We start from the raw sequence: 13,193 nt of genomic DNA on the forward strand, positions 1-13,193 counted from the left end.
CCCCCCCCCCACCCCCCCCCCCCCCCACCCCCCCCCCCCCCCACCCCCCCCCCCCCCCACCCCCCCCCCCCCCCACCCCCCCCCCCCCCCACCCCCCCCCCCCCCCACCCCCCCCCCCCCCCACCCCCCCCCCCCCCCACCCCCCCCCCCCCCCACCCCCCCCCCCCCCCACCCCCCCCCCCCCCCACCCCCCCCCCCCCCCACCCCCCCCCCCCCCCACCCCCCCCCCCCCCCACCCCCCCCCCCCCCCACCCCCCCCCCCCCCCACCCCCCCCCCCCCCCACCCCCCCCCCCCCCCACCCCCCCCCCCCCCCACCCCCCCCCCCCCCCACCCCCCCCCCCCCCCACCCCCCCCCCCCCCCACCCCCCCCCCCCCCCACCCCCCCCCCCCCCCACCCCCCCCCCCCCCCACCCCCCCCCCCCCCCACCCCCCCCCCCCCCCACCCCCCCCCCCCCCCACCCCCCCCCCCCCCCACCCCCCCCCCCCCCCACCCCCCCCCCCCCCCACCCCCCCCCCCCCCCACCCCCCCCCCCCCCCACCCCCCCCCCCCCCCACCCCCCCCCCCCCCCACCCCCCCCCCCCCCCACCCCCCCCCCCCCCCACCCCCCCCCCCCCCCACCCCCCCCCCCCCCCACCCCCCCCCCCCCCCACCCCCCCCCCCCCCCACCCCCCCCCCCCCCCACCCCCCCCCCCCCCCACCCCCCCCCCCCCCCACCCCCCCCCCCCCCCACCCCCCCCCCCCCCCACCCCCCCCCCCCCCCACCCCCCCCCCCCCCCACCCCCCCCCCCCCCCACCCCCCCCCCCCCCCACCCCCCCCCCCCCCCACCCCCCCCCCCCCCCACCCCCCCCCCCCCCCACCCCCCCCCCCCCCCACCCCCCCCCCCCCCCACCCCCCCCCCCCCCCACCCCCCCCCCCCCCCACCCCCCCCCCCCCCCACCCCCCCCCCCCCCCACCCCCCCCCCCCCCCACCCCCCCCCCCCCCCACCCCCCCCCCCCCCCACCCCCCCCCCCCCCCACCCCCCCCCCCCCCCACCCCCCCCCCCCCCCACCCCCCCCCCCCCCCACCCCCCCCCCCCCCCACCCCCCCCCCCCCCCACCCCCCCCCCCCCCCACCCCCCCCCCCCCCCACCCCCCCCCCCCCCCACCCCCCCCCCCCCCCACCCCCCCCCCCCCCCACCCCCCCCCCCCCCCACCCCCCCCCCCCCCCACCCCCCCCCCCCCCCACCCCCCCCCCCCCCCACCCCCCCCCCCCCCCACCCCCCCCCCCCCCCACCCCCCCCCCCCCCCACCCCCCCCCCCCCCCACCCCCCCCCCCCCCCACCCCCCCCCCCCCCCACCCCCCCCCCCCCCCACCCCCCCCCCCCCCCACCCCCCCCCCCCCCCACCCCCCCCCCCCCCCACCCCCCCCCCCCCCCACCCCCCCCCCCCCCCACCCCCCCCCCCCCCCACCCCCCCCCCCCCCCACCCCCCCCCCCCCCCACCCCCCCCCCCCCCCACCCCCCCCCCCCCCCACCCCCCCCCCCCCCCACCCCCCCCCCCCCCCACCCCCCCCCCCCCCCACCCCCCCCCCCCCCCACCCCCCCCCCCCCCCACCCCCCCCCCCCCCCACCCCCCCCCCCCCCCACCCCCCCCCCCCCCCACCCCCCCCCCCCCCCACCCCCCCCCCCCCCCACCCCCCCCCCCCCCCACCCCCCCCCCCCCCCACCCCCCCCCCCCCCCACCCCCCCCCCCCCCCACCCCCCCCCCCCCCCACCCCCCCCCCCCCCCACCCCCCCCCCCCCCCACCCCCCCCCCCCCCCACCCCCCCCCCCCCCCACCCCCCCCCCCCCCCACCCCCCCCCCCCCCCACCCCCCCCCCCCCCCACCCCCCCCCCCCCCCACCCCCCCCCCCCCCCACCCCCCCCCCCCCCCACCCCCCCCCCCCCCCACCCCCCCCCCCCCCCACCCCCCCCCCCCCCCACCCCCCCCCCCCCCCACCCCCCCCCCCCCCCACCCCCCCCCCCCCCCACCCCCCCCCCCCCCCACCCCCCCCCCCCCCCACCCCCCCCCCCCCCCACCCCCCCCCCCCCCCACCCCCCCCCCCCCCCACCCCCCCCCCCCCCCACCCCCCCCCCCCCCCACCCCCCCCCCCCCCCACCCCCCCCCCCCCCCACCCCCCCCCCCCCCCACCCCCCCCCCCCCCCACCCCCCCCCCCCCCCACCCCCCCCCCCCCCCACCCCCCCCCCCCCCCACCCCCCCCCCCCCCCACCCCCCCCCCCCCCCACCCCCCCCCCCCCCCACCCCCCCCCCCCCCCACCCCCCCCCCCCCCCACCCCCCCCCCCCCCCACCCCCCCCCCCCCCCACCCCCCCCCCCCCCCACCCCCCCCCCCCCCCACCCCCCCCCCCCCCCACCCCCCCCCCCCCCCACCCCCCCCCCCCCCCACCCCCCCCCCCCCCCACCCCCCCCCCCCCCCACCCCCCCCCCCCCCCACCCCCCCCCCCCCCCACCCCCCCCCCCCCCCACCCCCCCCCCCCCCCACCCCCCCCCCCCCCCACCCCCCCCCCCCCCCACCCCCCCCCCCCCCCACCCCCCCCCCCCCCCACCCCCCCCCCCCCCCACCCCCCCCCCCCCCCACCCCCCCCCCCCCCCACCCCCCCCCCCCCCCACCCCCCCCCCCCCCCACCCCCCCCCCCCCCCACCCCCCCCCCCCCCCACCCCCCCCCCCCCCCACCCCCCCCCCCCCCCACCCCCCCCCCCCCCCACCCCCCCCCCCCCCCACCCCCCCCCCCCCCCACCCCCCCCCCCCCCCACCCCCCCCCCCCCCCACCCCCCCCCCCCCCCACCCCCCCCCCCCCCCACCCCCCCCCCCCCCCACCCCCCCCCCCCCCCACCCCCCCCCCCCCCCACCCCCCCCCCCCCCCACCCCCCCCCCCCCCCACCCCCCCCCCCCCCCACCCCCCCCCCCCCCCACCCCCCCCCCCCCCCACCCCCCCCCCCCCCCACCCCCCCCCCCCCCCACCCCCCCCCCCCCCCACCCCCCCCCCCCCCCACCCCCCCCCCCCCCCACCCCCCCCCCCCCCCACCCCCCCCCCCCCCCACCCCCCCCCCCCCCCACCCCCCCCCCCCCCCACCCCCCCCCCCCCCCACCCCCCCCCCCCCCCACCCCCCCCCCCCCCCACCCCCCCCCCCCCCCACCCCCCCCCCCCCCCACCCCCCCCCCCCCCCACCCCCCCCCCCCCCCACCCCCCCCCCCCCCCACCCCCCCCCCCCCCCACCCCCCCCCCCCCCCACCCCCCCCCCCCCCCACCCCCCCCCCCCCCCACCCCCCCCCCCCCCCACCCCCCCCCCCCCCCACCCCCCCCCCCCCCCACCCCCCCCCCCCCCCACCCCCCCCCCCCCCCACCCCCCCCCCCCCCCACCCCCCCCCCCCCCCACCCCCCCCCCCCCCCACCCCCCCCCCCCCCCACCCCCCCCCCCCCCCACCCCCCCCCCCCCCCACCCCCCCCCCCCCCCACCCCCCCCCCCCCCCACCCCCCCCCCCCCCCACCCCCCCCCCCCCCCACCCCCCCCCCCCCCCACCCCCCCCCCCCCCCACCCCCCCCCCCCCCCACCCCCCCCCCCCCCCACCCCCCCCCCCCCCCACCCCCCCCCCCCCCCACCCCCCCCCCCCCCCACCCCCCCCCCCCCCCACCCCCCCCCCCCCCCACCCCCCCCCCCCCCCACCCCCCCCCCCCCCCACCCCCCCCCCCCCCCACCCCCCCCCCCCCCCACCCCCCCCCCCCCCCACCCCCCCCCCCCCCCACCCCCCCCCCCCCCCACCCCCCCCCCCCCCCACCCCCCCCCCCCCCCACCCCCCCCCCCCCCCACCCCCCCCCCCCCCCACCCCCCCCCCCCCCCACCCCCCCCCCCCCCCACCCCCCCCCCCCCCCACCCCCCCCCCCCCCCACCCCCCCCCCCCCCCACCCCCCCCCCCCCCCACCCCCCCCCCCCCCCACCCCCCCCCCCCCCCACCCCCCCCCCCCCCCACCCCCCCCCCCCCCCACCCCCCCCCCCCCCCACCCCCCCCCCCCCCCACCCCCCCCCCCCCCCACCCCCCCCCCCCCCCACCCCCCCCCCCCCCCACCCCCCCCCCCCCCCACCCCCCCCCCCCCCCACCCCCCCCCCCCCCCACCCCCCCCCCCCCCCACCCCCCCCCCCCCCCACCCCCCCCCCCCCCCACCCCCCCCCCCCCCCACCCCCCCCCCCCCCCACCCCCCCCCCCCCCCACCCCCCCCCCCCCCCACCCCCCCCCCCCCCCACCCCCCCCCCCCCCCACCCCCCCCCCCCCCCACCCCCCCCCCCCCCCACCCCCCCCCCCCCCCACCCCCCCCCCCCCCCACCCCCCCCCCCCCCCACCCCCCCCCCCCCCCACCCCCCCCCCCCCCCACCCCCCCCCCCCCCCACCCCCCCCCCCCCCCACCCCCCCCCCCCCCCACCCCCCCCCCCCCCCACCCCCCCCCCCCCCCACCCCCCCCCCCCCCCACCCCCCCCCCCCCCCACCCCCCCCCCCCCCCACCCCCCCCCCCCCCCACCCCCCCCCCCCCCCACCCCCCCCCCCCCCCACCCCCCCCCCCCCCCACCCCCCCCCCCCCCCACCCCCCCCCCCCCCCACCCCCCCCCCCCCCCACCCCCCCCCCCCCCCACCCCCCCCCCCCCCCACCCCCCCCCCCCCCCACCCCCCCCCCCCCCCACCCCCCCCCCCCCCCACCCCCCCCCCCCCCCACCCCCCCCCCCCCCCACCCCCCCCCCCCCCCACCCCCCCCCCCCCCCACCCCCCCCCCCCCCCACCCCCCCCCCCCCCCACCCCCCCCCCCCCCCACCCCCCCCCCCCCCCACCCCCCCCCCCCCCCACCCCCCCCCCCCCCCACCCCCCCCCCCCCCCACCCCCCCCCCCCCCCACCCCCCCCCCCCCCCACCCCCCCCCCCCCCCACCCCCCCCCCCCCCCACCCCCCCCCCCCCCCACCCCCCCCCCCCCCCACCCCCCCCCCCCCCCACCCCCCCCCCCCCCCACCCCCCCCCCCCCCCACCCCCCCCCCCCCCCACCCCCCCCCCCCCCCACCCCCCCCCCCCCCCACCCCCCCCCCCCCCCACCCCCCCCCCCCCCCACCCCCCCCCCCCCCCACCCCCCCCCCCCCCCACCCCCCCCCCCCCCCACCCCCCCCCCCCCCCACCCCCCCCCCCCCCCACCCCCCCCCCCCCCCACCCCCCCCCCCCCCCACCCCCCCCCCCCCCCACCCCCCCCCCCCCCCACCCCCCCCCCCCCCCACCCCCCCCCCCCCCCACCCCCCCCCCCCCCCACCCCCCCCCCCCCCCACCCCCCCCCCCCCCCACCCCCCCCCCCCCCCACCCCCCCCCCCCCCCACCCCCCCCCCCCCCCACCCCCCCCCCCCCCCACCCCCCCCCCCCCCCACCCCCCCCCCCCCCCACCCCCCCCCCCCCCCACCCCCCCCCCCCCCCACCCCCCCCCCCCCCCACCCCCCCCCCCCCCCACCCCCCCCCCCCCCCACCCCCCCCCCCCCCCACCCCCCCCCCCCCCCACCCCCCCCCCCCCCCACCCCCCCCCCCCCCCACCCCCCCCCCCCCCCACCCCCCCCCCCCCCCACCCCCCCCCCCCCCCACCCCCCCCCCCCCCCACCCCCCCCCCCCCCCACCCCCCCCCCCCCCCACCCCCCCCCCCCCCCACCCCCCCCCCCCCCCACCCCCCCCCCCCCCCACCCCCCCCCCCCCCCACCCCCCCCCCCCCCCACCCCCCCCCCCCCCCACCCCCCCCCCCCCCCACCCCCCCCCCCCCCCACCCCCCCCCCCCCCCACCCCCCCCCCCCCCCACCCCCCCCCCCCCCCACCCCCCCCCCCCCCCACCCCCCCCCCCCCCCACCCCCCCCCCCCCCCACCCCCCCCCCCCCCCACCCCCCCCCCCCCCCACCCCCCCCCCCCCCCACCCCCCCCCCCCCCCACCCCCCCCCCCCCCCACCCCCCCCCCCCCCCACCCCCCCCCCCCCCCACCCCCCCCCCCCCCCACCCCCCCCCCCCCCCACCCCCCCCCCCCCCCACCCCCCCCCCCCCCCACCCCCCCCCCCCCCCACCCCCCCCCCCCCCCACCCCCCCCCCCCCCCACCCCCCCCCCCCCCCACCCCCCCCCCCCCCCACCCCCCCCCCCCCCCACCCCCCCCCCCCCCCACCCCCCCCCCCCCCCACCCCCCCCCCCCCCCACCCCCCCCCCCCCCCACCCCCCCCCCCCCCCACCCCCCCCCCCCCCCACCCCCCCCCCCCCCCACCCCCCCCCCCCCCCACCCCCCCCCCCCCCCACCCCCCCCCCCCCCCACCCCCCCCCCCCCCCACCCCCCCCCCCCCCCACCCCCCCCCCCCCCCACCCCCCCCCCCCCCCACCCCCCCCCCCCCCCACCCCCCCCCCCCCCCACCCCCCCCCCCCCCCACCCCCCCCCCCCCCCACCCCCCCCCCCCCCCACCCCCCCCCCCCCCCACCCCCCCCCCCCCCCACCCCCCCCCCCCCCCACCCCCCCCCCCCCCCACCCCCCCCCCCCCCCACCCCCCCCCCCCCCCACCCCCCCCCCCCCCCACCCCCCCCCCCCCCCACCCCCCCCCCCCCCCACCCCCCCCCCCCCCCACCCCCCCCCCCCCCCACCCCCCCCCCCCCCCACCCCCCCCCCCCCCCACCCCCCCCCCCCCCCACCCCCCCCCCCCCCCACCCCCCCCCCCCCCCACCCCCCCCCCCCCCCACCCCCCCCCCCCCCCACCCCCCCCCCCCCCCACCCCCCCCCCCCCCCACCCCCCCCCCCCCCCACCCCCCCCCCCCCCCACCCCCCCCCCCCCCCACCCCCCCCCCCCCCCACCCCCCCCCCCCCCCACCCCCCCCCCCCCCCACCCCCCCCCCCCCCCACCCCCCCCCCCCCCCACCCCCCCCCCCCCCCACCCCCCCCCCCCCCCACCCCCCCCCCCCCCCACCCCCCCCCCCCCCCACCCCCCCCCCCCCCCACCCCCCCCCCCCCCCACCCCCCCCCCCCCCCACCCCCCCCCCCCCCCACCCCCCCCCCCCCCCACCCCCCCCCCCCCCCACCCCCCCCCCCCCCCACCCCCCCCCCCCCCCACCCCCCCCCCCCCCCACCCCCCCCCCCCCCCACCCCCCCCCCCCCCCACCCCCCCCCCCCCCCACCCCCCCCCCCCCCCACCCCCCCCCCCCCCCACCCCCCCCCCCCCCCACCCCCCCCCCCCCCCACCCCCCCCCCCCCCCACCCCCCCCCCCCCCCACCCCCCCCCCCCCCCACCCCCCCCCCCCCCCACCCCCCCCCCCCCCCACCCCCCCCCCCCCCCACCCCCCCCCCCCCCCACCCCCCCCCCCCCCCACCCCCCCCCCCCCCCACCCCCCCCCCCCCCCACCCCCCCCCCCCCCCACCCCCCCCCCCCCCCACCCCCCCCCCCCCCCACCCCCCCCCCCCCCCACCCCCCCCCCCCCCCACCCCCCCCCCCCCCCACCCCCCCCCCCCCCCACCCCCCCCCCCCCCCACCCCCCCCCCCCCCCACCCCCCCCCCCCCCCACCCCCCCCCCCCCCCACCCCCCCCCCCCCCCACCCCCCCCCCCCCCCACCCCCCCCCCCCCCCACCCCCCCCCCCCCCCACCCCCCCCCCCCCCCACCCCCCCCCCCCCCCACCCCCCCCCCCCCCCACCCCCCCCCCCCCCCACCCCCCCCCCCCCCCACCCCCCCCCCCCCCCACCCCCCCCCCCCCCCACCCCCCCCCCCCCCCACCCCCCCCCCCCCCCACCCCCCCCCCCCCCCACCCCCCCCCCCCCCCACCCCCCCCCCCCCCCACCCCCCCCCCCCCCCACCCCCCCCCCCCCCCACCCCCCCCCCCCCCCACCCCCCCCCCCCCCCACCCCCCCCCCCCCCCACCCCCCCCCCCCCCCACCCCCCCCCCCCCCCACCCCCCCCCCCCCCCACCCCCCCCCCCCCCCACCCCCCCCCCCCCCCACCCCCCCCCCCCCCCACCCCCCCCCCCCCCCACCCCCCCCCCCCCCCACCCCCCCCCCCCCCCACCCCCCCCCCCCCCCACCCCCCCCCCCCCCCACCCCCCCCCCCCCCCACCCCCCCCCCCCCCCACCCCCCCCCCCCCCCACCCCCCCCCCCCCCCACCCCCCCCCCCCCCCACCCCCCCCCCCCCCCACCCCCCCCCCCCCCCACCCCCCCCCCCCCCCACCCCCCCCCCCCCCCACCCCCCCCCCCCCCCACCCCCCCCCCCCCCCACCCCCCCCCCCCCCCACCCCCCCCCCCCCCCACCCCCCCCCCCCCCCACCCCCCCCCCCCCCCACCCCCCCCCCCCCCCACCCCCCCCCCCCCCCACCCCCCCCCCCCCCCACCCCCCCCCCCCCCCACCCCCCCCCCCCCCCACCCCCCCCCCCCCCCACCCCCCCCCCCCCCCACCCCCCCCCCCCCCCACCCCCCCCCCCCCCCACCCCCCCCCCCCCCCACCCCCCCCCCCCCCCACCCCCCCCCCCCCCCACCCCCCCCCCCCCCCACCCCCCCCCCCCCCCACCCCCCCCCCCCCCCACCCCCCCCCCCCCCCACCCCCCCCCCCCCCCACCCCCCCCCCCCCCCACCCCCCCCCCCCCCCACCCCCCCCCCCCCCCACCCCCCCCCCCCCCCACCCCCCCCCCCCCCCACCCCCCCCCCCCCCCACCCCCCCCCCCCCCCACCCCCCCCCCCCCCCACCCCCCCCCCCCCCCACCCCCCCCCCCCCCCACCCCCCCCCCCCCCCACCCCCCCCCCCCCCCACCCCCCCCCCCCCCCACCCCCCCCCCCCCCCACCCCCCCCCCCCCCCACCCCCCCCCCCCCCCACCCCCCCCCCCCCCCACCCCCCCCCCCCCCCACCCCCCCCCCCCCCCACCCCCCCCCCCCCCCACCCCCCCCCCCCCCCACCCCCCCCCCCCCCCACCCCCCCCCCCCCCCACCCCCCCCCCCCCCCACCCCCCCCCCCCCCCACCCCCCCCCCCCCCCACCCCCCCCCCCCCCCACCCCCCCCCCCCCCCACCCCCCCCCCCCCCCACCCCCCCCCCCCCCCACCCCCCCCCCCCCCCACCCCCCCCCCCCCCCACCCCCCCCCCCCCCCACCCCCCCCCCCCCCCACCCCCCCCCCCCCCCACCCCCCCCCCCCCCCACCCCCCCCCCCCCCCACCCCCCCCCCCCCCCACCCCCCCCCCCCCCCACCCCCCCCCCCCCCCACCCCCCCCCCCCCCCACCCCCCCCCCCCCCCACCCCCCCCCCCCCCCACCCCCCCCCCCCCCCACCCCCCCCCCCCCCCACCCCCCCCCCCCCCCACCCCCCCCCCCCCCCACCCCCCCCCCCCCCCACCCCCCCCCCCCCCCACCCCCCCCCCCCCCCACCCCCCCCCCCCCCCACCCCCCCCCCCCCCCACCCCCCCCCCCCCCCACCCCCCCCCCCCCCCACCCCCCCCCCCCCCCACCCCCCCCCCCCCCCACCCCCCCCCCCCCCCACCCCCCCCCCCCCCCACCCCCCCCCCCCCCCACCCCCCCCCCCCCCCACCCCCCCCCCCCCCCACCCCCCCCCCCCCCCACCCCCCCCCCCCCCCACCCCCCCCCCCCCCCACCCCCCCCCCCCCCCACCCCCCCCCCCCCCCACCCCCCCCCCCCCCCACCCCCCCCCCCCCCCACCCCCCCCCCCCCCCACCCCCCCCCCCCCCCACCCCCCCCCCCCCCCACCCCCCCCCCCCCCCACCCCCCCCCCCCCCCACCCCCCCCCCCCCCCACCCCCCCCCCCCCCCACCCCCCCCCCCCCCCACCCCCCCCCCCCCCCACCCCCCCCCCCCCCCACCCCCCCCCCCCCCCACCCCCCCCCCCCCCCACCCCCCCCCCCCCCCACCCCCCCCCCCCCCCACCCCCCCCCCCCCCCACCCCCCCCCCCCCCCACCCCCCCCCCCCCCCACCCCCCCCCCCCCCCACCCCCCCCCCCCCCCACCCCCCCCCCCCCCCACCCCCCCCCCCCCCCACCCCCCCCCCCCCCCACCCCCCCCCCCCCCCACCCCCCCCCCCCCCCACCCCCCCCCCCCCCCACCCCCCCCCCCCCCCACCCCCCCCCCCCCCCACCCCCCCCCCCCCCCACCCCCCCCCCCCCCCACCCCCCCCCCCCCCCACCCCCCCCCCCCCCCACCCCCCCCCCCCCCCACCCCCCCCCCCCCCCACCCCCCCCCCCCCCCACCCCCCCCCCCCCCCACCCCCCCCCCCCCCCACCCCCCCCCCCCCCCACCCCCCCCCCCCCCCACCCCCCCCCCCCCCCACCCCCCCCCCCCCCCACCCCCCCCCCCCCCCACCCCCCCCCCCCCCCACCCCCCCCCCCCCCCACCCCCCCCCCCCCCCACCCCCCCCCCCCCCCACCCCCCCCCCCCCCCACCCCCCCCCCCCCCCACCCCCCCCCCCCCCCACCCCCCCCCCCCCCCACCCCCCCCCCCCCCCACCCCCCCCCCCCCCCACCCCCCCCCCCCCCCACCCCCCCCCCCCCCCACCCCCCCCCCCCCCCACCCCCCCCCCCCCCCACCCCCCCCCCCCCCCACCCCCCCCCCCCCCCACCCCCCCCCCCCCCCACCCCCCCCCCCCCCCACCCCCCCCCCCCCCCACCCCCCCCCCCCCCCACCCCCCCCCCCCCCCACCCCCCCCCCCCCCCACCCCCCCCCCCCCCCACCCCCCCCCCCCCCCACCCCCCCCCCCCCCCACCCCCCCCCCCCCCCACCCCCCCCCCCCCCCACCCCCCCCCCCCCCCACCCCCCCCCCCCCCCACCCCCCCCCCCCCCCACCCCCCCCCCCCCCCACCCCCCCCCCCCCCCACCCCCCCCCCCCCCCACCCCCCCCCCCCCCCACCCCCCCCCCCCCCCACCCCCCCCCCCCCCCACCCCCCCCCCCCCCCACCCCCCCCCCCCCCCACCCCCCCCCCCCCCCACCCCCCCCCCCCCCCACCCCCCCCCCCCCCCACCCCCCCCCCCCCCCACCCCCCCCCCCCCCCACCCCCCCCCCCCCCCACCCCCCCCCCCCCCCACCCCCCCCCCCCCCCACCCCCCCCCCCCCCCACCCCCCCCCCCCCCCACCCCCCCCCCCCCCCACCCCCCCCCCCCCCCACCCCCCCCCCCCCCCACCCCCCCCCCCCCCCACCCCCCCCCCCCCCCACCCCCCCCCCCCCCCACCCCCCCCCCCCCCCACCCCCCCCCCCCCCCACCCCCCCCCCCCCCCACCCCCCCCCCCCCCCACCCCCCCCCCCCCCCACCCCCCCCCCCCCCCACCCCCCCCCCCCCCCACCCCCCCCCCCCCCCACCCCCCCCCCCCCCCACCCCCCCCCCCCCCCACCCCCCCCCCCCCCCACCCCCCCCCCCCCCCACCCCCCCCCCCCCCCACCCCCCCCCCCCCCCACCCCCCCCCCCCCCCACCCCCCCCCCCCCCCACCCCCCCCCCCCCCCACCCCCCCCCCCCCCCACCCCCCCCCCCCCCCACCCCCCCCCCCCCCCACCCCCCCCCCCCCCCACCCCCCCCCCCCCCCACCCCCCCCCCCCCCCACCCCCCCCCCCCCCCACCCCCCCCCCCCCCCACCCCCCCCCCCCCCCACCCCCCCCCCCCCCCACCCCCCCCCCCCCCCACCCCCCCCCCCCCCCACCCCCCCCCCCCCCCACCCCCCCCCCCCCCCACCCCCCCCCCCCCCCACCCCCCCCCCCCCCCACCCCCCCCCCCCCCCACCCCCCCCCCCCCCCACCCCCCCCCCCCCCCACCCCCCCCCCCCCCCACCCCCCCCCCCCCCCACCCCCCCCCCCCCCCACCCCCCCCCCCCCCCACCCCCCCCCCCCCCCACCCCCCCCCCCCCCCACCCCCCCCCCCCCCCACCCCCCCCCCCCCCCACCCCCCCCCCCCCCCACCCCCCCCCCCCCCCACCCCCCCCCCCCCCCACCCCCCCCCCCCCCCACCCCCCCCCCCCCCCACCCCCCCCCCCCCCCACCCCCCCCCCCCCCCACCCCCCCCCCCCCCCACCCCCCCCCCCCCCCACCCCCCCCCCCCCCCACCCCCCCCCCCCCCCACCCCCCCCCCCCCCCACCCCCCCCCCCCCCCACCCCCCCCCCCCCCCACCCCCCCCCCCCCCCACCCCCCCCCCCCCCCACCCCCCCCCCCCCCCACCCCCCCCCCCCCCCACCCCCCCCCCCCCCCACCCCCCCCCCCCCCCACCCCCCCCCCCCCCCACCCCCCCCCCCCCCCACCCCCCCCCCCCCCCACCCCCCCCCCCCCCCACCCCCCCCCCCCCCCACCCCCCCCCCCCCCCACCCCCCCCCCCCCCCACCCCCCCCCCCCCCCACCCCCCCCCCCCCCCACCCCCCCCCCCCCCCACCCCCCCCCCCCCCCACCCCCCCCCCCCCCCACCCCCCCCCCCCCCCACCCCCCCCCCCCCCCACCCCCCCCCCCCCCCACCCCCCCCCCCCCCCACCCCCCCCCCCCCCCACCCCCCCCCCCCCCCACCCCCCCCCCCCCCCACCCCCCCCCCCCCCCACCCCCCCCCCCCCCCACCCCCCCCCCCCCCCACCCCCCCCCCCCCCCACCCCCCCCCCCCCCCACCCCCCCCCCCCCCCACCCCCCCCCCCCCCCACCCCCCCCCCCCCCCACCCCCCCCCCCCCCCACCCCCCCCCCCCCCCACCCCCCCCCCCCCCCACCCCCCCCCCCCCCCACCCCCCCCCCCCCCCACCCCCCCCCCCCCCCACCCCCCCCCCCCCCCACCCCCCCCCCCCCCCACCCCCCCCCCCCCCCACCCCCCCCCCCCCCCACCCCCCCCCCCCCCCACCCCCCCCCCCCCCCACCCCCCCCCCCCCCCACCCCCCCCCCCCCCCACCCCCCCCCCCCCCCACCCCCCCCCCCCCCCACCCCCCCCCCCCCCCACCCCCCCCCCCCCCCACCCCCCCCCCCCCCCACCCCCCCCCCCCCCCACCCCCCCCCCCCCCCACCCCCCCCCCCCCCCACCCCCCCCCCCCCCCACCCCCCCCCCCCCCCACCCCCCCCCCCCCCCACCCCCCCCCCCCCCCACCCCCCCCCCCCCCCACCCCCCCCCCCCCCCACCCCCCCCCCCCCCCACCCCCCCCCCCCCCCACCCCCCCCCCCCCCCACCCCCCCCCCCCCC

Source organism: Sphaerodactylus townsendi, linkage group LG02 (assembly GCF_021028975.2).
Source record: "Sphaerodactylus townsendi isolate TG3544 linkage group LG02, MPM_Stown_v2.3, whole genome shotgun sequence".
NCBI lineage: Eukaryota > Metazoa > Chordata > Lepidosauria > Squamata > Sphaerodactylidae > Sphaerodactylus > Sphaerodactylus townsendi.